The sequence below is a fragment of the Podarcis muralis genome, chromosome 1 (genome assembly GCF_964188315.1).
Source record: "Podarcis muralis chromosome 1, rPodMur119.hap1.1, whole genome shotgun sequence".
In the NCBI taxonomy this organism is placed as follows: Eukaryota; Metazoa; Chordata; class Lepidosauria; order Squamata; family Lacertidae; genus Podarcis; species Podarcis muralis.
The window spans coordinates 3,148,275-3,175,437 of NC_135655.1; the positions used below are offsets into that span (position 1 = coordinate 3,148,275).

Genomic DNA, 27,163 nt, shown 5'->3' on the forward strand with positions numbered 1-27,163 from the left:
AGAAGTAGGCATCTTCCGTGGTTGCAATGTGCTTGGTGATTGTATATTACGATTTACAGTTTGTCTCCTTTGTCTCTTTGGTGATCCCTCACAGCCAAGTAAGATTGTCTTCCATGAACACAGTCTTAACAGTGAGTCCATAAGTGACTAAGGAGGCCAATTCTGGATCCACATGTCCTTCCACAGTGGGGGAGACTGGTTTCTGGGTGGGAGTTGATCATGATGAGGGTTTGTCAAGCGTGCCTTCCTCTTAGCACAGGGGTCAGCAAACTTTTTCAGCAGGGGGCCGGTCCACTGTCCATCAGACCTTGTGGGAGGCTGGACTATATTGGGGGGGGGCGGGAATGAATGAATTCCTGTGCCCCACAAATAACCCAGAGATGCATTTTAAATAAAAGGACACATTCTACTCATGTAAAAACACGCTGATTCCCGGACCGTCCATGGGTCGGATTCAGAAGGCCATTTGGCCAGACCCGTCCCTGGACCTAAGTTTGCCTACCCATGCTCTTAGCATGCTTCTCCCTTTCGTCCTGAGTTCAAGCGTCTTCAAAGCCCATGACACCTTTGGTAAAGGCTGTTCTCCAATTAGAGCACTCACAGGCCAGTGTTTCCTAGTTATCAGTGCTTATACCATATTTTTTTAAGATTTGCTTTGAGAGCATCTTTAAACCTCTTTTGTTGTCCACCAGTATTTTGCTTTCCATTCCTAAACTGGGAATAGAGTAGTTGCTTTGGAAAACGATCATCAGACATCCGCACAACATGACCAGTCCAACGAAGTTGATGTTGAAGAATCATTGCTTCGACACTGGTGATCTTTGCTTCTTCCAGTACACTGATATTAGTTCACATTGTACTACCAACCTCACTGTATGCTTGTGAAACATGGACCTCCTTCAACCATTCCTCATAAGGCTTAGTTTCCAGACCCTTGATCATCTTGGCTGCCCTCCTTTGCACACCTTCCAGCTTGTCAATATCCTTCTTAAATTGTGGTGCCCAGAATTGGACAAAGGACTCCAGGTGTGGTCTGACCAAGACAGAATAGAGTGATCCTATTACTTCTGTTGATGCAGCCTAGAATAGCATTGGGTTTTTTCACTACTGCATGACACTGTTGACTCATGCTAAGCTTGTGGTCCACTAAGTCCCCCAGATCCTTTTCACATGTACTGCTAGTGAGCTAGGTGTCTCTCATCTTATATTTGTGCAGCTGGTTCTTTCTGCCAAGTGCAGAACCTTACATTCATCCCTGTTGGACTCAGCTGGACTTGGGAGCCAACTCCTAGGGGCTGTGGGGGGCTTTGGCCCCCCAATAAAGTATTTGAGAGAGATGTCCCCCCAAAAGTTGATGGGCATTGCCATTTGAATGGTGTGTGTGCATGGCATCATGTGATCGATTATGCAGAGCAGGGCTTACCTGCCCCCCCCCCCCGATATTTTATTCAAGTTAGCACCCTTGTAGCTGGACTTCCAAGTAAGCCTGCTTATGCCCAGCCTTCACTGTGGCAACCATAGAACTCTTTTTCACTCCATTCTCCTCCGCATATGCATGTGCTCCCGTATGGTGGATCCAAGGAGGTGGCAGTGATCAAACGCCTGATTATGCATATGAATAGCATTTCAAGGAAGTGTGGTGGAATTAAAATTCAGAGAGAGGTGAAGCCTTATTGCAGATCTCGCATTCATATTCAAACTATGCTAATTCCTCCACTGTTTTGGGGAGGCTGGATTCAGTCAGGAAGGCACTTGAGAACAAAAGAGCAGAGAAATACACAAAGCAGAAACATTTGGCGGAAAATAAAAGACAAAACACTGGGTGTTTCTCCTACAGCCTTGCTCCAGTTTTCAAATATTGTCCTCTGATAAGTAGTTATGAAAGATTCACAGATATTAATCAGGAGAGAGTTTCAGCGATGCGCCGGCAAACCGTGGCTGATAGGCAGAGAAAGGAATAAAATTACGACATTGCTTTTGCTTCTCAGGCTCAGAGGAAAGCAGGTGAAAAAGGCAAAACTAAGATTTCCAGTGGATCCACACAATCACAGACGACAGTCCTGTGAATCATGAAAGATGCAGTCTTCAGGCGTCTCTGCTGGCCTGGCCAACTTGGTTCAGGTTTGGGGTGCTTAGCCTAGGACTGGACTGAATTCAGACAGAAGGTTTTGAGATTGTGCAGGGAGGAAGGAAAATCTCTCTGCATAAGTCAGGTTCCCCAACATGCAACATTGGGCGCAACCCGGAGCTTTCTGCACTCCACATGGCCTGTCCTGACTCCCCCCCAACCCTATCCTGCTGCCTCCCATGCAGTGGGGGGTGCTAACCTGTCCCCACTGTTGAAGTCAGATCCAGCTCTGCCAGCTTGGCTGGTTTCTGCAGGTGGAATGCCTCCGTATGTGGAATGCCTTTTGCCTCGGGCAGCAAAATGTCTTGTACCGCCAGCCCAGGGAGGTCGGGTCAATTGCTGCAGTTCTGCTCCCTGCATTCAGTGAAGATGGTTTTTGGAATTGAGAGAGGGGCTCAGACCTCTATTACATTCTTTACGAGCCCATGCAGACTCCTAGTTATGAGCTAATATGGAACAGAAGGCGCCGGGGAGGAGGTGGAATCCCAATGAGAATTATAATGATCATTATGCATTTTATGTTCGCGTTACCAAATAAAAATCAGTTTAAGTATGAAAACACACCAAGAAGTTCTTCTGATCTCATGCAGCAAGCAGTTCTTGGGGAGATATGGACTCTCTCTCTCTCTCTCTCTCTCTCTCTCTCTCTCCCTCGTCAGCAGAGAACTGGAAATTGCTTTTTCTTTAACTGAATGGCCACTTTGGGAACAATAACTGCCAGAGCCTCAAATGGAAAAAGCTGATACAAGTTCTTTAAACTAGTTAGTGCCAAAATAGCTCTGACTTTTTCGAGAGTTCACAGAGGAGGAGGAGGAGAGGAGGGAGGAGAAAGGGGGCTGCCTGCGTCTCTCAGGAGTTTTGAACCTGATGTTCTCCAGGGGCTCTTTAGTATTATTTGTTTACAGTTATATTCCGCTTTTCAGGCAGAACTCACAAAGCAGTAAGATTATAATAAGCAAGTCTCCATTTTGTAAAAAAAAATACTGGTTGCTGGGAATCACAAATAAGAATGTCACCCTCAAGTCCTCAAGTCTGGACTCACAGCTGTCCATGGAGGCACAGGTCCATTCTGTGTCCAGGTCAGATGCCTACCAGCTCCATCTGGTACGCAGGCTGAGACCCTACCTGCCCACGGACTGTCTCACCAGAGTGGTGCATGCTCTGGTTATCTCCCGCTTGGACTACTGCGATGCGCTCTTTGTGGGGCTACCTTTGAAGGTGACCCGGAAACTACAACTAATCCAGAACGCGGCAGCTAGACTGGTGACTGGGAGCAGCCGCCGGGACCACATAACACCGGTCCTGAAAGACCTACATTGGCTCCCAGTATGTTTCTGAGCACAATTCAAAGTGTTGGTGTTCATCTTTAAAGCCCTAAATGGCCTCGGCCAGTATACCTGAAGGAGCGTCTCCACCTCCATCATTCTGCCCGGACACTGAGATCCAGCTCTGAGGGCCTTCTGGTGGTTCCCTCGCTGCGAGAAGCCAAGTTACAGGGAACCAGGCAGAGGGCCTTCTCGGTAGTAGCGCCTGCCCTGTGGAATGCCCTCCCATCAGTTGTCAAAGAGAAAAATAACTACCAGACTTTTAGAAGACATCTGAAGGCAGCCCTGTTCAGGGATGCTTTTAATGTTTGATGCATTACTGTATTTTAATATTCTGTTGGAAGCTGCCCAGAGTGGCTGGGGAAACCCAACCAGATGAGTGGGGTATAAATAATAAATTATTATTATTATTATTATTATTATTATTATTATTATTATTATTATGACTGCTGTTAGGCTCTGCATGAGTGGCACCTGACTGGCCACTCAATGGGGCCCTGGCCTGGTCCAGCGGGCTCATATGTTCTCATAGGAGTTTATGAGGCAGTCTAGGCCAGAGGCTGCTGTTGAAATCCCCCCCCCCAACAACACACACTTTTCTCTTTCTTAAGAAATTCAATTTTTATTACTTTTCCAATATTAATCCAATAATAGCCGCATCATAACAATGCCAATTCATATCCCATTCATACAATTATTAATACAGATTAATCAAATACCAAATTACACATTTTAGTTAAAGTGGCTAGATTTGATGGCTCCCTAAGGGTTTTTCACCCCCTGCATTCCAAAATCCTATTAATTTCACTTATGTTCCAGTTAAAATTATAATCCTTTAACACACACACACTTCTCAGACCCCTCGAGTGTCCTGATTTAATTGTGGCATCACGAATTGATGGAAGCCACCCTGTCTCCTGTTCGCAATCCCAAATGCCCCAATTCTGCTGCCCTGTGCTGGTCGAGCCAGAGCAAGGGACCAAAAGACGGGCGTCGGGAGACTGGGTGCAGGCGAGGGTGGCCTTCTGCTAGGCCACACCCGACCGCGCCACTTCTCCCAACACTCCCTGGACCAGGAGTCAGCAAACTTTTTCAACAGGGGGCCAGTCCACTGTCCCTCAGACATTGTGGGGGGCCGGACTATATTGGGGGGGGGGGGGATGAACGAATTCCTATGCCCCACAAATAACCCAGAGATGCATTTTAAATCAAAGCACACATTCTACTCATTTAAAAACACACTGATTCCCGGACCGGATTGAGAAGGCGATTGGGCCAGATCCGGGCCCTGGGCCTTAGTTTGCCTACCCATGCCCTGGAGGTTGGAGAAAGGTAGGAGGTGGGGGAGGGAGGGAGGGGCAAGGGAAGAGGCAGTGGCAGGGAGGGGGGTAGCGATGGGGTCAGGGTGGGGTCCACTTTGCCCTCCCCAAACGTTTGTGGGTATGCCTTCTTCCCCCCCCCCAAATGAACATCCATCACAGGCATTCCAGGCAGGTTCTCAAAGCAGAATAAGTTGGCAAATCTATCCTAGATGGACAGTGATTTAGAGTGGGAAGATTGCCTTTGAGAAGCTCACTGCAATATGATTATCTCCTTCATGACTTACAAGACGCATGCAACGTTCAGATATACTTGCCCGGGTTTTATTTTCCCCTTCTAAGTAACTTCTGCACACCTTTAATCCTGAAAAGGCTCCCCCCCCCCCCATATTTTTTTCTTTTTTGCCGCGCCCACGTGGGTGAGCGACTTGTCAAAAAGAAGCTCCCGATTTTATTACCATTTATTACCATTTCAAGGGGAAATATATGAAGCCAATTATGCGTCGTGGATTAATTTCACAAATGGCCCACATTTTTCGCCAGCTAAGCTGGAACGATGCCCTTTGCAAAACAGCCCTTATCTTAGAAACGCCAGAAATAACTGTCAAAGTTTCTGCTGCTTCTCCCCCCCCCCCCGCAAAATATTTTTTTAATGTGTCAGTCAGTACATCCATTGAGGCTGCGGATGTTAGAGGACCACTGAAAGAATCTGTATGGAAATATAGATCATGGAAATGCAGGAATCTCAACTAAAGTATCCCTGACAGGGGTGTCAACTTGAATAAAATATGGGTGGGTGGGTGTCAGCTAAGCCCCGCCCCATATAATCAATCACATGACATGGCACACAAATGTGGTCTCTCTTTTTTTGCTCTTCAGAATATGGCAACCCTATTTCATGTTCTTAGTAGACTGAATTCTTCCTCCTCTTCACTCCTCCTACCTGATGGCCAACAAAGACAGGTGAGTCTTTGACAGGTGACCACACACCTGTCAGTCACCTTGTGCTTCGAAGGCAACAGTTCTCTGTGTGTGAGTCACAGCCAGCTCTGGCAGTTGAGAGCTCTCCAGGGTCCTGATGGCCTTCAGCTGAGAGCTCTCCAGGGTCCTGATGGCCTTCGGTGATAACTTGAAAGGGGCCCACTAAGCCCCTTTGAAGGGCAACTGACAGTGCCAATCACCTGATTTGTTCTGACAGGGACAGGCTGCATGAAGGACTTCTCCATCAGGACCTCCCCAGTGCAGCCAATTGAGCTTTCAACACCCATCAGCTGTTGGGTGCTGAGCACCATCCCTTTGAAAGACTCTTCTTCTTTCAAACTGCTTACAAAGGGATATCCAAGTCCATTTTCTAATTGAAAAGGCTTTTAGCAAGTGTCAGCATGTGTGTTTTTTATGTGACACACCAAAAAGTTTTATTTAACAAAAAAATATCGTCGGAGATGACACCAAAATAATAATAAAGTGAAGCCTTTTGAGGTCTTGAGCAACAACTGTCAAGTGAGAGGCGGTAAAAAAAGTCCTTTGGGAGACGGCTGCTGCACCCACTAGGAAATGAGGACCCCTGTGGAGCTGGCCTTGCCACCTGAACTCTCAGCGCTGTCCTTGGAGGGAGCCTTCTGGTCGTCCTTGCCCATCAGGCGGACGTTGTGTTTTCCCCGGAACTCGTTCAGCTCCCGCCCTTTCGTCTGCAGCTGCTGGGTCAAGGTCTCTATGATCTTGTTGATCTGCTCTTTGTTATTTTCCAAGGCTGGGAGAACGTCTTCCACAGTGCGTTCTAGCAACACACCTCCCACCATCCAGTAATATTTCCTAGTAGGGTCCACTTCTCGGAGTGTTTCAATTACCAGCTTGTGCTCATTCAGCTCCAGCTCCAGCTCAGCTGCCCTTGAGGCTAGACCTCGCTGCTCCTGACGCAGACAGTTAAATCCAGCTACCACCTGCTCCGCCGTCATAGCCTTGCCAGCACCCCCAGCTCAAGAAGCAGTGCCGACGCCGCTGGGAGGAGCCGCTAGGCCACATTTCATCTTGCCGCTCTCCGCCATCTTCCTTCACCTGGCCAGGCCCTTGAGAGACATGAATAATAATAATAATAATAATAATAATAATAATAATAATAATAATAATAATAATTTATTATTTGTACCCCGCCCATCTGGCTGGGTTTCCCCAGCCACTCTGGGCGACTTCCACAGAGACCAAAAATACACTAAAATGTCACACATTAAAAACTTCCCTGAACAGGGCTGCCTTAAGATGTCTTCCGAATGTCAGGTAGTTGTTTATCACTTTGACATCTGGTGGGAGGGCGTTCCACAGGGCGGGCGCCACTACGAGAAGGCCCTCTGCCTGGTTCCCTGTAACTTGGCTTCTCACAGCGAGGGAACCACCAGAAGGCCCTCGGCGCTGGACCTCAGTGTCCGGGCAGAATGATGGGGGTGGAGACGCTCCTTCAGATGTACAGGGCTGAGGTCAATTAGGGGGTTCCAAAGTTCAGGCGGAGTCAAACTAAATAATCGATTCCTCCTCACCGTTAGGGAACAAACAGTATGTGACACTTGGAGGAAGAAAAAAATCACATGTTTCGCAGATTGAAGCGGTCAAACGGGCACATTGGGGGCAGGGCAGTTCTTCGCGTCAACTGGTTCCAAGCTGCTATAATTATAAAATGCAGCTCTCCGGTTAAGAGTTTGTAGATGCTCTTTTGTAACAGCTGCATTAAGTTAACCTGCCTGATGCAATCTTTATTAATACGCCCGCTAGCTGTTTTTATGGGGTAGTCTACTGTCAGCCAAGCCTGTTAAATGTCACGGCTTTTGTTAAACCCCTATTGAAATGCAGATAAGCACAATGCCACATTATAAGACTGGAGAAATGCTGAGAGAGAGAGAGAGAGAGAGAGAGAGAGAGAGAGAGAGAGAGAGAAATGTGTTTTCTTATTTGCAAGCCGTATAAAACATCATCTACTTAGTCTTACTTTGGGGTGGGGGAACTTGCAGAAAGCTGGCAAAATGAATGCTGTTTTTTACTGTTTTTTTTAAAAAAAAATAAAGAGTGTTTTTATAGCACCTCCTGTTAATCTTCTGAAACTGTCTGGAGACTATTAAAAATGTGTGCCGGTTAGAAAAGAGACTTTCTAGTATGTGCGATAAAAGTCTATTATGTGGGATTTGCAAACATTGCTCTGTGGGATTTTAATATATCAGAGGAACATTCCATGCTCGTGAACAGTGGGGGAAATATCAATCAAATGAGCATTTTGGGAAAGAAATGGGAGGGGGACATTCAGGTGGTCAATACAAGTTGGGCACCCCAGATTGGTTCCTCTTCATCCTGGTTCCTCTTCATCCTGGAGAAGAGTGACTAGTGGGGTGCCACAGGGTTCTGTCTTGGGCCCGGTCTTATTCAACATCTTTTTCAACGACTTGGATGATGGACTCAAGGGCATCCTGATCAAATTTGCAGATGACACCAAACTGGGAGGGGTGGCTAACACCCCAGAGGACAGGATCACACTTCAAAACGACCTTGACAGATTAAAGAACTGGGCCAAAACAAACAAGATGAACTTTAACAGGGAGAAATGTAAAGTATTGCACTTGGGCAAAAAAAATGAAAGGCACAAATACAAGATGGGGGACACCTGGCTTGAGAGCAGTACATGTGAAAAGGATCTAGGAGTCTTGGTTGACCACAAACTTGACATGAGCCAACAGTGTGACGCGGCAGCTAAAAAAGCCAATGCAATTCTGGGCTGCATCAATAGGAGTATAGCATCTAGATCAAGGGAAGTAATAGTGCCACTGTATTCTGCTCTGGTCAGACCTCACCTGGAGTACTGTGTCCAGTTCTGGGCACCACAGTTCAAGAAGGACACTGACAAACTGGAACGTGTCCAGAGGAGGGCAACCAAAATGGTCAAAGGCCTGGAAACGATGCCTTATGAGGAACGGCTAAGGGAGCTGGGCATGTTTAGCCTGGAGAAGAGGAGGTTAAGGGGTGATATGATAGCCATGTTCAAATATATAAAAGGATGTCACATAGAGGAGGGAGAAAGGTTGTTTTCTGCTGCTCCAGAGAAGCGGACATGGAGCAATGGATCCAAACTACAAGAAAGAAGATTCCGCCTAAACATTAGGAAGAACTTCCTGACAGTAAGAATTTGCTGCCAAGGAGTGTGGTGGAGTCTCCGTCTTTGGAGGTCTTTAAGCAGAGGCTTGACAACCATATGTCAGGAGTGCTCTGATGGTGTTTCCTGCTTGGCAGGGGGTTGGACTCGATGGCCCTTGTGGTCTCTTCCAACTCTATGATTCTATGATTCTATGATTGATGAACACCTGGAAGATACACCCCACAGCAAGGCTCTGGTCATGGTGCTTCAACTTTGGGAGAAATATAGGGAGCACATTATTATTGGATGGGAGGGAGAGAGGGAGTTCTGCACAGAGACGTCCCTCTCTCCCTGGGCTGCCCAACCCCATCAACCTCTGAGTCTTCCACTGATCCATTTGGAGGAGTCTTTGCCAACAAAGGATGCATTTAGACATGGGAGATGTTGCATTATTTGTCCTGATTGTAATGTTAGTGATTTTGTCCCAGATTACGATGTTTCTTTCACGCTGCAGAACCTGTTGTGCTATGGAACAATGGCTTTCTCACTGATACGCTGGCATGTCATGCTAAGCTTTATTCATGCCAGCAGGTGTGGTGTGGCACAATAGCTCTGTCGGAAGGGCATGAGATTCTTAATCTAAGGACCATGGGTTTGTTGTAAACAAAAATCTGCCCTTTTTTCCCTTATGGGGTATCCAAGAGCCCATATAGAGTCCTTACGTAGGTTCCCTATTGGTAGGAGAAAATAACAGAGGCCAACCAGAGAATACTGAGAAGCAAAACAGCTAGTAAGCCTGATCTTTATTGATCTGTTGCAACAGGGTGCTCCCCTCACATGCAGGAAAGGAGGAGGACCCAGAACCAAGGTGTGCCTGCCCTTATCTAGACATTTTAAATTCCCTGCCCTGGAGCTCAAGACCACCCCTCCATAAATCATACATACCTTACAGAAGGGGTGTAACCTAAGACCACCCCCCAGATACATCATACCTACATCACAGAAAAGGCGGTCTACAGCAGAAATCTGAGTGTGTGGTTTATCTCGTCTGACAGGTTACCTGTTAATGCTCACTTGATTGGATACCCTGGGGAGCCTGGCCAGTCTTTTGTAATGATAAATACTTAGTTCCTGAGCCAGGTCACAGCCTCACACCCTATTCATATCTTAAATGTGTCCTTAAGACAGGATTTGTGAAGGAAAAGACAATGGGGAGGCTTTTCCACCTGCTCACCTGCACTTTCACCTGACACATATTTTGATTGAACTACATACCGATTAATTGCTAGGAGTGAATATTGGTATAAGGCAGTTTTCTATGTTCCCAATAAATTTAATTAAAGGTAAAGGGACCCCTGGCCATTAGGTCCAGTCGTGACCGACTCTGGGGTTGCGACGCTCTTCTCGCTTTATTGGCCGAGGGAGCCGGCATACAGCTTCCGAGTCATGTGGCCAGCAGGACTAAGCTGCTTCTGGTGAACCAGAGCAGCACACAGAAACGCCGTTTACCTTCCCGCCGGAGTGGTACCTATTTATCTACTTGCACTTTGGCATGCTTTCGAACTGCTAGGTTGGCAGGAGCAGGGACCGAGCAATGGGAGCTCACCCCGTCGCGGGGATTCGAACCGCCGACCTTCTGATCAGCATGTCCTAGGCTCTGTGGTTTAACCCACAGCGCCACCTGCGTCCCATTTCAGTTTAGTAATGAGTTGTAATTCCGCAACTTCTCTTCCAAGCCCATTTCTGAAATTCTTTTGTAAAAAGCAGCTGTCTAATTGCAGGACTAATTGCAGCCATTAACAGTGGTCAACAGGTTGACCATACCCATTGAGTCAATCACCCATCTCCTACTCCCCTCCTGAGGAAAAACCCCACACCACCCTCCCACTATATATAAGGGTCTGGTGACTTCTGTTTCAGTGTGCATGCACACGAAAGCTTACACCCAGAACAAACTTAGTCGGTCTCTAAGGTGCTCCTGGGCATTTTTTAATTTTTTTAAAAAAATAAAGTTTGACCGTTTGGTAATTTGGCGTGAGTCTCGGTATTTGAACCTTCCAGGGGAATTTCCCCCACAGCCTCCTCTCCGAACTGGCAATGCCGGGGATGAAAACCTGGGACCATCTGCATGCAAGACATTTCCTCCACCGCCGCGCTCTCTCCACTGCCTGACGGATTGCACCTATCAACCGTACAATCGGCGGATGTTTCTATTATTAGCTACCTGAACAGTTTATCGCTGCTCATCACGAACGTCGGGGATAGGATAGCTTCCAAATAAAATCAGTCCTTGTAAGGACTTCAGATTCCTGCTCACGGGCCTGTTTTTACAAAGCAACCTTGCCGAGAGGAATCGGAGAGAGAGAGTGCATTTGTCTCCTGACATACAGCTCCATGATGTGCCCAGAGATGAGTTAATCTGTGCCTCTCCCCACCCTCCGTACGCACACAAATAGTTACTTGGATGGAGGGTTGGGCGGAGGCAGAAAGCAGAATTAGAGCCATTCATACATCACCCAAACGGCTGTCTTCAATGGCAACGCAATCTGCAGAATTATAGCTGCCCCAACTCCCCTTCCCCATTCATGGGAAAACAAAAGGCCTTTTGCGAAAGGGGAAATATTTCAGAAACAAATGTTTCGACGTTGCTGCGCCACATTTTCTGTAGCCCAATCCATCTCTCCGGCAACCCTGAGTCGGAAATCGTTGGCCAACCTCCAACATATAATGGCCTTCAAACAGAGAGGAGAGGAAAAGGCAGGCTCCTGTTTTGCTTCCAAACGACTTGCAGTAAAACCGAAGCGGCCCAGCCTTTTAATTCCATTGTGGGGAGCGAAAACAAAAGCCACAATTAAAGCCGTATATCTCAGCCTCCTCATCCCTGGCAGCCACAATGTCTCCGGGTGCTTTTGTGTAACAAGACTGCCATACGGGGCCCGTTCCTCGGAGCACAGAAAAAGCTCTGCGGGAACACAAACCCCACAAACAACAAAAAGCACTGGAGCATCAGCCCAAAGGAAATATTTTCTCCCTTTGAAAAGCTTCTCTGGGCTGCTCTTGAAATTAGGGCTCTCAGTTGCAATGCTTTGAAGCTGAGTGACACATTGAAATGGGAGAGAGCAATTTTCTTTCTCTGGGCTGGGTCTCTTTGGCTCTGCAGATCATATACCTTTTGGCTCTGCAGATCATATACCTTTTTCTGCTGGGCACCCAGTTCCATGTCCTCTGTCACTCATGCACAAAGCGAGTGCATTGCCCAGAGGTCATCGGGGATCGGCTGGCAGGTGGATCTCTATTTGCTCAGGGGCAGGGATTGGAGCAGACCGGTGTTTTGGGTTTTGTGGATCCCGTGGTCCCTGATTACCAACCCTGAAATAGGGAGAGCTATAAAAGGAGAAGAAATGTTGTGGGAAAGGAATAGCCCCCAGCCTTGAAGTTCCCTAGGTGACCTTCTTTCCACCAGTCACATTTTCAGCCTGGCCCTACCTCACAGGGTTGTTGTGAAGACCAAATGGGGCAGATTATTGTTAAAGGCTCCTATATCCCACCTGCCCCTGCTTCAGGCTAGAGATCAGGGTGGCTAAGGACCAATGGATCTGCAACCATGCTAATATCACATCTTTTCAGTGCCTGTGTGCAGTGCATTCCAACACTGGGAGAATGGGAGACAAATGTGATTAATAATACAGTGGTGCCTCGCAAGACGAAATTAATTCGTTCCGCGAGTTTTGTCGTCTTGCGATTTTTTTCGTCTTGCGAAGCACGGTGTCGGGAAAGTTTTGGGAAAGCTTCAAAAATCACCAAAGTCTTTAAAAACCTCAAAAAAGGCTACCACACCGCGTTCTATGAGTTGCTCCTCAAAGTCAAGTCGCAACAGTATTAACGGTGTTAAGAAAAAGGAAACAAACTTGCAAGACGTTTCTGTCTTGCGAAGCAAGCCCATAGGGAAAATTGTCTTGCGAAGCAGCTCAAAAAACAAAAAACCCTTTCGTCTTGCGAGTTTTTTGTCTTGCGAGGCATTCGTCTTGTGAGGTACCACTGTACTAGACAACTCTGCATATTCCATGCAAATATTCCTATGGGCAGGTCATAGCTCAGTGGTTTTTTAAAAAAATCTGGTTTGCATCTAACGCTCTGCTTACTGGCTCACCTATAAAATCAGTTAGATGGACAGCATTAGAATTACAACCTTCTCTGCAGTAAGTCCCCACATACAGACCCACAAGACCCACAGACATGGAAAATGTGGTTGCCCTCATTGGTTCTGGCTTTAAAATGGGTTTTGAAGACCCATTGGCTTCAAAGTGCTTTTAGTTCAGATGCCTTTTAATTAAGAACATAGGCCGGTTTCGGATAATGAGTGCCTATTTTACTGCAGGTTTAAAACTGTTTTTGAAAGTGGTTTCGTTAATTTTATGGATGGCTTGGCTGGACTTTAATTACTGCCTGAAATTATGGCATTTTATTTTATTATGGTCTTACATTTCAGGCCTTTTTCGCCCTGGTATCTGGCTTGCAAATACAGTATAAACAAACAAATGAGTAGCTGCTGGATCAGGCCAATGGCCCATCTAGATCAATATCCTGTTCTCAGAGCGGCCCAACAGTTGCCTGTGGGAAGCCACAGAACAGGACCCAAGCGCAAGAGCAACTCTCCCCTCCTGTGGCTTCCAGCAACTAGGATTCAGAAGCACAGGTGCCTCTGACCGTAGAGGCAGGACATAGCATGAGATTTAGTAGCCACCAATAGCTCTCTCCCCCTTCATGGATCACTTCATGGATCAGTAGTGATGTATGGAAGTGAGAGCTGGACCATAAAGAAGGCTGATTGCCGAAGAATTGATGCTTTTGAATTCTGGTGCTGGAGGAGACTCTTGAGAGTCCCATGGACTGCAAGAAGATCAAACACATCCATTCTGAAGGAAATCAGCCCTGAGTGCTCACTGGAAGGACAGATCGTGAAGCTGAGGCTCCAGTACTTTGGCCACCTCATGAGAAGAGAAGACTCCCTGGAAAAGACCCTGATGGGAAAGATGGAGGGCACAAGGAGAAGGGGGCGACAGAGGACGAGATGGTTGGATAGTGTTTTCGAGGTTACCAGCATGAGTTTGACCAAACTGCGAGAGGTAGTGGAGGACAGAGGTGCCTGGCGTGCTCTGGTCCAGGGGGTCACGAAGAGTCGGACACGACTAAACGACTAAACAACAACAATAGCTCTCTCCTCCTCCACAAGTTTGTCTAATCCTCTTTTACAGCCATCCAAGTTGGTGACCATCACTGCCTCCTGTGGCAATGAGTTCCACAGTTTAACTATAGACTGCACAAAGGACTGGATATACTTCAGTCGGTGGAACATGAGATTCTTAATCTCCAGGTTGAGCCCAGGGCTGGATTAAGGTTTGATGAGGCCCTCAGCTACTGAAGGTAATGGGGCCCTTTATATCTCCAGCTGTCCTTCGTCAACAACAAATGGTCACTGTATATGCTATATCGTAATTTATGGACCCAATAGGTATCTAAAGCCAGTTGCCCATGTTGCCCTGCAACCAGTCCATGCAGAATGTAGGCACCCTATATATGGAAATGAGCAAACCAGGGATATTTTAGGGAGCAGGCTAGCAGGCGGGGTCCATGACTTACATCATAGGAGCCTACACAACACCAAACACTGTTGCTCTATGTAGGTTTTATTTCATTTGTTTTTTATCTTATATTTTAGAAACGTAGGTCCAGGTTTAACATGAAATTTATTAGAGAACATTTATTTATTGAGAAACACAAATTGAACTACAATCCCATAAGCAAAGCAAATATTTAAAACAATATACATCAATGGATTTTAAGTTTAAAAGTGCAAAAGGCATATAAACACATTAAAACTTTAAAATAGACTACCTTAGAGAAATGACCCAAAGTCACCTGTGGATCTGGGTTTGGGAATTTTCTTAACAAACTAGATTGAATTTCAAGAAGGACACTGACAAACTGGAACGTGTCCAGAGGAGGGCAACCAAAATGGTCAAAGGCCTGGAAATGATGCCTTATGAGGAACGGCTAAGGGAGCTGGGCATGTTTAGGCTGGAGAAGAGGAGGTTAAGGAGTGATATGATAGCTATGTTCAAATATATAAAAGGATGTCATATAGAGGAGGGAGAAAGGTTGTTTTCTGCTGCTCCAGAGAAGCGGACACGGAGCAATGGATCCAAACTACAAGAAAGAAGATTCCACCTAAACATTAGGAAGAACTTCCTGACAGTAAGAGCTGTTTGACAGTGGAATTTGCTGCCAAGGAGTGTGGTGGAGTCTCCTTCTTTGGAGGTCTTTAAGCAGAGGCTTGACAACCATATGTCAGGAGTGCTCTGATGGTGTTTCCTGCTTGGCAGGGAGTTGGACTCGACGGCCCTTGTGGTCTATTCCAATTCTTTGATTCTATGATTCTATGAATTGGGGGGTGGTCTGCGCCTACAGATCTGTGCGCAGAATCTGTGCATCCAGGGGTTTTTTCCTTTAATTTTTTTTGGGGCCCCCAAGAGAGTGGGGCCCTAAGCTATAGCTTGTTTAGCTTCTGCATAAATCTGGCACTGGCTGAGCCCACATTGGAGAAAAGATTCCTGCATTGCAGGAGGTTGGACTAAATGACCTTTGTGATCCCTTCCAACTCTACAATTCTATGACTCTGTGACTTCCTTTTGTTGTTGTTGTTTAGTCGTTTAGTTGTGTCCAACTCTTTGTGACCCCCTGGACCAGACCACGCCAGGCACTCCTGTCTTCCACTGCCTCCCCCAGTTTGGTCAAACTCATGCTGGTAGCTTCGAGAACACTGTCCCACCATCTCGTCCTCTGTCGTCCCCTTCTCCTTGTGCCCTCCATCTTTCCCAACATCAGGGTCTTTTCCAGGGAGTCTTCTCTTCTCAGGAGGTGGCCAAAGTCTTGGAGCCTCAGCTTCAGGATCTGTCCTTCCAGTGAGCACTCAGGGCTGATTTCTAAAATGTTGCTGGTGGGCTTCCTGTGGGCAACTTTTTCTTCTCCAGCATGGCTCTTCATGACCAAACTGCGGGAGGCAGTGGAAGGCAGGAGTGCCTGGCGTGGGAGGGAACAAGCTTGTTTTCTGCTGCTCCATAGAGGAGGAACCGAACCAATGGATTCAAGTTACAAGAAAGGGGATTGCAACTAAACATTAGGAAGAACTTTCTGACAGTAAGAGCTGTTTGACTCTGTTCGAACAACTTTGGAAGGTGGTGGGCTTTCTTTCCTTGGAGGTTGGCTGGCCATCTGCCAGGGATTCTTTAGCTCTGATTCCTGAATTGCAGGGGTTTGGACTAGATGACCCTCAGGACCCTTCCAGCTCTATGATTCTATGATTCTATTTTTACTTTCCAGCTGCCATGTAAATCACAGCCCCCTCCACGTGGTTTCACAGGACCCAGCACCCGTCCTCTTGAACTTCCAAGCTTGCAGAAACTGCAAGACCCTACGGGCCGATCAATGCACCCATTAAGCGCTGTAATATTTGGCAATCCAATTGCCCCTCAAATCACTTTTTTGACTTTAATTAACAGAGCCAAATCCTCCCTCTCCCCTTAATCTCATTTCTAAAGAGAAAGGTTATCTATAAAAGAAGCCATTAGCGATAGATTTGACTAAATCCCCAATTATATTACTCATCATCTGGGCAAATTTGAACTTGATGATGTTCTATAAACCCAGGATAATCCCTGTTTTCCTCGTCTGTTTACCTTCGGCTTTGTGGAACTGATTATGATACTTCATTCTTCAGAGCTCAGCGAGTGGAGTCCCAGCGTGAGAGAGGCGCAAGGCAAGGAACTGACGTTTTGCCTCCCTCTGTTCCGGGCTTGGCAGCCTGCGCTCAGACATGCGCTGACTGGTGTCGCAGTGCTCACACTCAGAAGGCAACCCAAGTAGTTTCCACTTCTTCTGAGCAGATCTCTCTCCCACAAACTCACTCAGAGACCTAGGGCACTCCCAGCCTCCCCTTTCCCCATGTGTAAAATTATTCAAAGCAACATGGGCACCTGGAGTGTGATACATAAATGAAATTTAATTTCATCCCATAGAGCTTTCAAATCCCCCATAGCCAAGTAAGATTGTCTTCCATAAACACGGTTTTAACAGTGAGTCCGTAAGTGACTGTGGAGGCCAATTCTGGATCCACACATCCTTCCACAGGGGGACATAGGTTTCTGGGTAGGAGTTAATCACAGTAAGCATGCCTTCCTCTTAGCACGTTTCTGTCTTTTGTCCTGAGTTCGAGTGTCTTCAAAGCCCACGACACCTTTGGTAGAGCCTGTTCTCGAATTGGAGTGGTCACAGGCCAGTGTTTCCCAGTTGTGGGTGTTTATACTACATTTTTAAAGATTTGCCTTAAGAGAGTCTTTGAACCTCTTTTGTTGACCACCAGCATTACACTTTCCATTTTTAAGTTCAGAATAGAGCAGTTGCTTTGGAAGACGATCATCAGGCATTCGCACAACACGACCAGTCCAATGAAGTTGATGTTGAAGAATCATTGATTTGACACGGGTGATCTTTGCTTCTTCCAGTACACTGGCATTAGTTCGCCTGTCTTCCCAAGTGATGTGAACATTTTTTCGGAGACACCGTTGATGGAATCTTTCAAGGAGTTGGAGATGGATTTTATAAGTGGTCCATGTTTCACAAGCTTACAGTAAGGTTAGTAGTACAATATCTTTATAAACAAGCAGTTTGGTTTCCCTGTGAATATCCCGTTCCTCAAACATTCTGCATTTCAATCAGGAGAAAACTGCACTCACTGAGCTCAGGCGATGCTGGATTTCAGCATCAATGTCTGCCTCCATCTCTCTCCCCTGCTCCTGCATGAAGCAGCCATGAGAAACTAGCTCCCACCATGAAGGATTAGATTCCAATAACAAACAGGAAAAAACTGCAAGTACAGCCTTCCAAGTGCCCCTATTTTCCAGGGACAGTCCTAGATTTGCAGAAGCCATCCCACTTTCTGATTTGATCCTGGAATGTCCCGCTTTTCCTTAGGATGTTTCTATTTTCTTTGGAGAAATGTTGGAGGGCATGGAGTTATGCAACCCAAGAGCCAAGGAGGTAAGTAACTATACAACCTTTAGAAAACATCTGTTTTTTTAATGTTTAAGGTTTTGTTGCATTTTTTATGTATGTTGGGAGCCGCCCAGAGTGGCTGGGGCAACCCAGCCAGAGGGGCGGGGTATAAATAATAAAATCATTATTATTACGAAATAAGACGTCGCTGTCTTCATCGAAGAAATGTTGAAGGGTATGTAAGTCAAGAAACCTTTTTTGCCCTTTGACCACTGGGACCTCTGTGTGTTTTGTTCCACTCTTTTAAGCAACACTCATAGTGCATGAATGAGGCAGAACGATTGTAGGTGGGACAGGGCGGCTCCAGCTTCCAAACTGCCCCAACACACACACACACTTTTAACTCTGCTATAAACCATTTTATTTTCCAAAACCCAAGAGCTGATTGATGTTACAGTGGCCTTTTCCACAAAGACAGTCCAAGGCAGCTTTCTGCCTCCTGTCTCTAACCTAGAAGTCTCATCTGAGTTCTCCTGGCCAAGAGTCCTTGATGTGCCTCCCAGGCATTGGCTAATCCGGGTTCCATTTTCACGGACCGTTTGGGGCCTGGTGGGAGCCTTTACTGGCCTGTCAGTCAACAGAAGGAGCCTTTTAAAGCAAACCCTTTTGAAAGTAGGCACAACAGAATTTGTTCGAGTTGCGAGGCGCTTTTCTTTCAAAGCAGGAAAACGAGAAGTTTTCAAAAGAATTCTCCGTCGCCGGCTGCTTCCTTACCACAGCTATTTGGCTTGTCCTGTTATTTTAGTTCCTGTCAGAGACATTCAGATTGATTATTCACACAGATGAAGACAAGGCGCTGGGATACACCCCCGTCGGGCAACTCTTGTGGCAGAGAGAGAAAGGGAAGGGAAGAAGGGCCGCCGGTCTCTTTTTACAACCGTTTATCTTCCTTCCAAACTGAACGCTGGTCCTCTAGGTGCCCGTTCCCTGCACAGCTTCCATGACACATAAACAAGGCAAACAGCCATTGCGGATGAATGTGTTTATTTTATTTTATTTTGAAAGGGAATCGCCACTGGGCATTGAGATTGTGAAGCTTATTTTTTCCTCCCTTCAATTGAGGCTCAGTCTGCAGACTGCTTGGGCACCAGAGAAGGGAATGGATGCGCACAGAAGCATCCCAGCGCCTCTGGATCCTGCTTCCGAAAAGAAAAATTCATCTTACCGTGCCTGCAGTGATGCAACGGACGCCGTGTTTCTAAGGGGATGGAAAACAGCCGATCAGATTTGACCAGGATTCTGGTCAGGGGCTTCCCACGTTGTGCCTGCTGTGGGAAGGTGCTGGGAGGCACAAAGTAAATGGGGAAGGCAGAAGAACTGCTTTTCCTGGTCTCAGGCATAGCTGTCAACTTTTCCCTTTTCTTGCGAGGAATCCTATTCGGAATAAGGGAAATTCCCTTTAAAAAAGGGAAACGTTGACAGCTATGGTCTCAGGATGTGCTATTTGTGCGAACCTTTAAAAACATAGGCTGGGAAGTGTGATCCTTGGCTGCAGCAACGTCACAGGCACTAGCCAATGCGTGCCCACGACACCCACAGGCAAAACTGCAGGATCAGGTTTCTTGTCCTCCTTCTGGGAAGTGCTTGTGCAGAAGAGGTCAACCACTTCTGCGCATGTGTAGAAGCAGTCTACCGCCATGCGCGCATGCAGAGAAGTGGTCCTTCCGGTTGCGGAAACCTCGGGATCCGACTGGAGCTCCAGAACGGATCCCGTCCACAACCGGAGGTACTGTCAATGGTTGCCATTAATTTGATTTTGAATTGATTTTAGAATGAATTGATTTTAGAATGCATTTGAATTAATTGGTTGTGATTTTACGTAAACTGTGTTACTTTTATTGTTGTTAGCCGCTCTGAGCCTGGCTTCGGCTGGGGAGGGCAGGATATAAATAAAATTATTTGATGATGATGATGATTGAATCCATGCTTGTAGGTTTCCCACAGGCCCCTGGTTGGCCACTGTGAGAACAGGAGGCTGGACTAGATTGGCCACTGGCCTGATCCAGGAGGTTCACCCTACTTTGATTTCCTCATAAAGGCAAGTTGTATGGAGGAGCCACACATCTTGCTTTATTCAGTCCTGGGCGGGGAAGAGAGGGCTATGCTCTCATCTTTCTTTGGCGATCCCTCATAGCCAAGTAAGATTGTCTTCCATAAACACAGTTTGAAAAAGTGAGTCCATAAGTGACTGTGGAGGCCAATTCTGGATCCACACGTCCTTCCACAGTGGGGACAGAGGTTTCTGGGTGGGAATTGATCATGGTGAGGGTTTGCCAAATGTGCCTTCCAGTGTTTCCCACACTTGGGTCCATAGCTGTCAACTTTCAGATTTGAAAATAAGGGATCAGCAGCCTCACCTGTCCCGGGGACAGTCTACGGGATATCTAACAATCTGGGATAGCAGCGGGAAGCAGTGGGAAACGGCGCTGGAATAAGGGAATTTCCCACAAAAAAGGGAAGGTTGACAGCTATGCTTGGGTCTCCAGCTGTTTTTGGACTACAGCTGTCCTATCATCCCTGACTACTGGTCCTAGTAGGGAGGATGGGAGTTGTAGTCCAAAAACAGCTGGTGACCCAAGTTTGGAAAACACTGGCTTTTGGATCCTGGGTAAAGTAGCTAGGCGAAAAAGAGGACATCTTTAGTAGCTGCCTAGCAGAGGGGGTGTTTCAGCGCATCATGTTCCCACTCTCTTTGCGCACAAGAGCACATTCCCCCACGAGAGAAGATGCAGCATATGCGCATTTATTTCAATAAGTTTTTCTCCCCTGCGTTAAGGCCATGTCCTGAAACGTTGTTCTCAGAAGCTGGTGAGAAGTAGTCCCTGTTTTCATTTGACAGTCAGAAAATAAATTAATTGGTAGGTCTTCTCCCTTTAGATGAAACATAATTAACTATTTGGAACAGTCCCACTTGAGGGAGAGGGGAAGGGGAAGAAATATATTTCAATTTAAAAACAATCTACTTTATTAAGTTAAAATTCAATTCTAGGTTTTCATTACAGGAATCCGCCTGCAAGCAGGCTGCCGGTTATTCACATCTGCTTGGAGATACCCGAGTGAACATGGTGCGCCACCGAAGGCATTGTTTACCTCTCAGAGGGGAAAGAAGAAATCTGGAAGTGTAATTTCATCATCCAGTTCAGAAGTAGTCAACTTGGTGCCCACAAGACACTGCTGGACTCCATCTCCCAGTTCAGGAGTTTCTTTAAACTATTTATTCCATAGCATTTATTTAACACCACTGGTCCAGTAGCAAATCCGAAACCAGCGCAGATTTCTGAGCGCACTCATTACTTGCAGGAAAGGCAGCAATTGCGCTTCAGTACAGGCTCTAACTGCAGTTTCTGCATCAAGTACAGAGTGCATTGCAGTCATGCAGTCTTGAGTGATGGAACACCTGGGGGCACCATTTGGGCTATGCCTGGTCTAATTCTGTTATGTACTGAAGTTCTCACCCTGGGCCAGCAGGGGGATACTGTAGATAGTTTTCACTCAGGTCCACATATGCAAATAAGGAATTGAAAGGGACGTTCAGTGATTGGATAGTTACCGAAAGTTGTTACTGTTGCTTTGTAGTTGAGCTCTATATAAGCAGGTTGGCTGAACCCTTCAGCCCAGTTCTGTTCTGGCCTGTGAATAAACAAGAGCTGTTTGAAGAATCGCTGTGTCGTCTGATATGTTCACCCACAACTTAGCAAACTCCTTTTGCTTTCCTGTTTCCTTTCCAGTCGTGTCCCCAGTCCATCTCTGTCGTTCTCCCCCCAGAGAGCTTGACTTGGCACTGAGTCTGGAAAAACACGTAGCAGATAAAAGCCCTTTTATCATCTCAGGCCTTTTAGATGTATTGACCTCTTCCTTCTCGCACTTCAAGCTTCCTGTGTTTTCAATTTGCTTTTTTTGATGTCTTTTCTTTATCTTAAGTCTCTTATTCTGAGGGATATTAACTTCTCTTGTGAGGCACTCTAGGAATCCTTGGGGACTGCAGAGCAGAGGATAAACACTCAAAGCAAACAGAGAAACCTGCCCTTGCTCTGAATGAGCTAGCTTTGCCCTCACTCGTGCCAACATACAGCCAAATCCAACTAGCTTATGCAACATTGTTAGGATACTGTCGAATTCGGTTCTGGGCAGCACAATTTAAGAAGGATGTTGACAAGTGGTACGTGTGCAAAGGAGGGTGACGAAGATGATCAAGGGGTTGGAAACCGAGCCTGATGAGGAACGGTTGAAGGAACTTGGTAAATGACAAATAAGAAGTTTCTGACTAAACATTAGGAAGAACTTTCTCTAATTTTTTGACAAGACTTTTTATTATTTTTCAGTTACAATAATCCAACGGTAGCCTCATTATAACAATGCCAAATTATAACACAGTTACTAATCCCAATCATTCAGATGCCAAATTATATAATTTAGGCGGCCTCCCGCGTGCTGGAATTGATGGCTTGATGATTTTCTTTATTACTGCATCCCAAAATCTTATTCATCTCAATTACGTTCCATTCAAAATAACAATCGCTTATACGACAACTGCAATATTAATGACTTTGTGTCATTTGACACATCAAATGATTTATAAAGCTATAGGTGAAGCATTCAAACTATACACTTATTCCTCCCGTGTGTGGCAATTATTCTGTCCCTGGTTTCCCTCCCTTGTCCTTGTAAAATGTTCTGTCTGTCTTTCCCCAGACGTTGCTTCTCCCCATCATGTCTTATTATTATTGGGCAGAGCTACTGTACTTTTCCGTGTATAAGACGAGGGTTGTTTTTTTTACTAAAAAATAATGTTAAGAAACGGGGCTCCTCTTATAGACGGGTGTTGAATTGGGGGACCTGGTGAGTGGTTGCATTCGCAAGCTGCACCTTGTAAGCGGAGATTTGGTGGGTGATGGTTGGCTGCTCCTGCAATAATAGGGCGGGCGATTGGTTGCTGTGTCCAGGGCTGCCTTGGATTGGCTGCTCCTGCGTTAATAGGGCAGGCGATTGGTTGCTGCGTCCAGGGCTGCCTGGGATTGGCTGCTCCTGCATTAACAGGGCGGGCAATTGGTTGCTGTGTCCAGGGCTGCCTTGGATTGGCTGCCGCTGTGGCAATTGGGCGTTTGGTTTCTGGCTTGCAATTGCAAACAGACAATTGCAAACTCAACAACCCTGGGCCATCCTCGCCCAAAAAAGCTTAAAAACTCTGGTAATATAGTCATCTCCCCCCATTTTCTTAAATGTTAGTCTCCAAAAATAGGGGGTGTCTTATACATGGGGGCGTGTTATAAACGGGAAAATACGGTAATATCCCATTATTGTTTCAGAAGTCCTCTATTGCTCCTCCGGTGGAGCAATGGGATTAGGAAGAACTTTCTGACAGTAAGAGCTCTTTGAGAGTGGAACAGACTCCCTGGGAAGGCGGTGGGCTCTCCTGCCTTGGTGGCTTTTAAGCTGAGGTCGGACGTCCATTCTTTACCCGAAATTCCTGCATTAATAATAATAATAATAATAGATTATATTTATATCCTGCCCTTCCCGGTTTAGAAACCGGGCTCCGGGCGGCTAACAGCAAATATAAAACACTGATTAAAATGCGACTTAAAAACAGCATAAAATACAACATAAAATGCAGCATCAATATCAATAAAATTCAAAAATTCAGGGGTCATTGGGGGGGGGCACCCAGTCAGTAGACATCAAGTGACCACCAGGGCTAACTGGCCAAGTTGGTCATACCAGGGCCAGCAAGGAGACCAGGGAAGAATTTAAATGTGTTGTCCCAGAAAGGGTTTCTTCATAGAAGAGGAAAGGGAAAAGGGAACAGAGGATCAGGCTGAATTCAAATTAAAGGCCAGGTGGACTAGCTCTGTCTTACAGGCCCTGCGGAAGGAGATCAAGTTCTGCAGGGCCCTAGCCTCGTTGGACAGAGCATTCCACCAGGTCGGAGCCACCACTAAGAAGGCCCTGGCCCTGGTGGAGGATAGTCTGGCTTCCTTAGGGCCCGGGACCCTTAAGCTATTATTATTCATGGACCTTAGGGTCCTCTGCAGGACATACCAGGAGAAGTGGGTTAGACTAGATGACCCTTCCAACTCTGATTCTGTGACCATTTGGGTCTCTTCTAGCTCTTCAATTGTGTTACCTGACTACCATCTTCAGTGGTAGGATTTTTGGTGGAATGTTTCGGACCCCGAGAAAACACTGCTTTCAGCCTGAAGGTGGAAATGGGTGGACATTTGACGCAGCACTGGAAGTACTGGTATTTGGTGGAGTTCAGAGGATTTCTGCTAAATTGAAAAGTTGACAGTCTGCATCAATATATAGGGACTGGGGAATAAACATTGGGGGGGGGGATTTTCAGGTAGCGAAACTGCCCAATATGCACCTTCCAAAGCACTGCACGGAATCCTGTAAAATCCACACTTCTACGAATTTTGCAATGCTATTTTCCCATCAAAGAGGTGCATATTAGGGGAAAGTGTAATAAAAAGAAATTGTTGTTTAGGGGAACTTGAATTTAATTCTAAATTATATTTAATTCTATTTAATTATATTTATATTTATATTATATTTAGAATATTTATTATATTTAGAATATTTATATTCTAAATTATATTCCGGAAATGTGGGAGATTTCAAGGGGTCAAAAAAAATATGGATGTACCGTGCTATATTAGAAGCAAAAAAACCTGGTATTGATTAATTGGAAGAGTCGCAAAAAGATTCCATTGAGCACCTGGATTGATAATATGGACAGATTAGCCACATACGAACGAATTGCATGTTGACGCAAATTAAGAATGGATAAATACGAAGAAATCTGGAATGAAGCGATAAGGTGGATAGTGGTGGGAAGTAGGGGGAGGAGAGAGAGATGGGAAAATAATGCTAAAAAAGGTGTAGCCGTAGGTTGCTGTTTATTCGTTTAGTTGTGTCCGCCTCTTCGTGACCCCATGGACCAGAGCACGCCAGGCACTTCTGTCTTCCACTGCCTCCCGCAGTTTGGGCAAACTCATGCTGGTAGCTTCGAGAACACTATCCAACCATCTCGTCCTCCGTCGCCCCCTTCTCCTTGTGCCCTCCATCTTTCCCAGCATCAGTGTCTTCTCCAGGGAGTCTTCTCTTCTCATGAGGTGGCCAGAGTATTGGAGCCTCAGCTTCAGGATCTGTCCTTCCAGTGAGCACTCAGGGCTGGTTTGCTTCAGAATGGATAGTCATAGGTATATCAGTGTATTCAAATCCAAATTGTCAAATTGTGTTATTATTGTTACGGTATTATGGTTTTTGTTGTATGTGCCTTTTGCGGTTGATGTTTGTATAAAAAAAAATTTAAAAAATGTTAGGGGAAAGTGTGCATAGAAATGCAAAATAAATACAAATATTAGTGAAAGTAACACACACAAATGCATTGCACTGGGGAAAACTCTTGCAAAAACGTGTTTATTAGGGGAAACATGCACTTTTTTGTAGGGAGAAAAGGGACAAACAAATGGAGATAGTAGAAATGTGTCTGGCCATTGGTCCCTCCAGCTCAGCATTGTCTACACCAGGGTTTCTCAACCTTGGGCCTCCAGCTGTTTTGGGACTACAGTTCCCATCATCCCTGACCACTGGCCTTGCTAGCTAGGGGTGATGGGAGTTGTAGTCCAAAAACAGCCGGAGAACCAAGTTCAGGAAACCCTGGTCTAAACAGACCAGGCGTCAGTAAAATGAGAAACTGATCTTGAAAGATTTGTCATCCATCCTGGAGAAACCCAAGAGACCAGACGAGGGTGGATGGCATTTCCAATCTTGATTTCCAAGACTTTCCAAAGGGTTTTGCCTTCCTAACCAAGAAAATGTGGGCGTGTTGTTGTCCTGTCCCCCCAGGCTTAATTCTGGGGGAAATTAAAACTTGAATTCCTTTGTGTTCCGGAGATAAGAGTGGAGGCTGTGAGAGTCGTGCACAGTTTAACCCTCAGTTACAGCACTGGGAAGACAGGGAGATTGCGGTGCAGCGGACTGGAGAGAACCAGAATTAGTTCACTCAATTAAGTCATGATTAATTTATGTTGGATCTTGTTCTCCCGAGTCTATAAAAACAAAGACTTTAGTTAACTGGCAGCATTTAGTTTAATAAAAAGTAAAGTCTTTAAAGATGACTTCGGGAAAGAACAGGGGCGGGTGGGGAGCAAATTGTCCGAGTGCTGGCAGAATCAATAGACGGCAGGGTCCCTGTTTAATTCGTGTCAGCACAAGCTAAGACGATTCAGCCTACCGTAATTCAAAAAGGGGGTGGGGCTGTAGAGGAGTTGTAGAGTCGGAAGGGATCCCGAGAATAATCTAGTCCAACCCCCTGCAATGAAGGAATCACAGCTTAAGAATCCCCTGGCCTGTGGCCATTCAACCTCTGCAGATTGAGAGGATTGGGCAAATTTTGCCTGGAAAAGAGAAGACTGAGAGGTGATATGAGAGCCATCTTCAAATATCCAAAGTGCTGTCACGTGGATGATGGCTAAACCCTCACCATGATCAACTCCCACCCAGAAACCTCTGTCCCCACTGCAGAAGAATGAGTGGAGCCAGGATTGCCCTCCACAGTCACTTACAGACTCACTGTTATTTTTTTCACTCTCTGGATCATCACCTTGTCCTGGTGAGTGGGCTTGCAAGTTCCCATGACCGTTGTGAGTGAAGCTGTTGGGATTCTCGTACTCCCAGCAGGGTCACCCAAAGCGGTAAGGTCAAAGGGAAGGAGCAAGACCAGGGGTCAGCAAACTTTTTCAGCAGGGGGCTGGTCTACTGTCCCTCAGACCTTGTGGGGGGTCGGACGATATTTTGGGCAGGAAATTGAACGAATTCCTATGCCCCACAAATAACCCAGAGATGCATTTACATTCTACTCATGTAAAAACACCAGGCAGGCCCTACAAATAACCCAGAGATGCATTTTAAATAAAAGAACACATTCTACTCATGTAAAAACAAGCTGATTCCTGGACCGCCTGCGGGCCGGATTTAGAAGGCAATTGGGCTGGATCCGGTCCCCGGGCCTTAGCTTGCCTACCCATGAGCTAGACAAAGAATGATCCAAGAAGTCCTCAAAAGCAGAACAGGCGGATGATAACAAGTGGTGTGTAACAATGGCTGTGAAGGCTGATGAAGGCTACAGCAGATAAGAATCTACCAGTCATCAGTGACTACTCAT

The 27,163-nt window shown here is 46.1% G+C and overlaps 1 pseudogene; it reads right to left on the bottom strand.

Moving 5' to 3' along the window:
* Positions 1-6,277: 6,277 nt before the first annotated feature.
* LOC114585432 (prefoldin subunit 2 pseudogene) lies at positions 6,278-6,817 on the bottom strand (annotated as a pseudogene).
* Between the last annotated feature and the right edge of the window lie 20,346 nt (positions 6,818-27,163).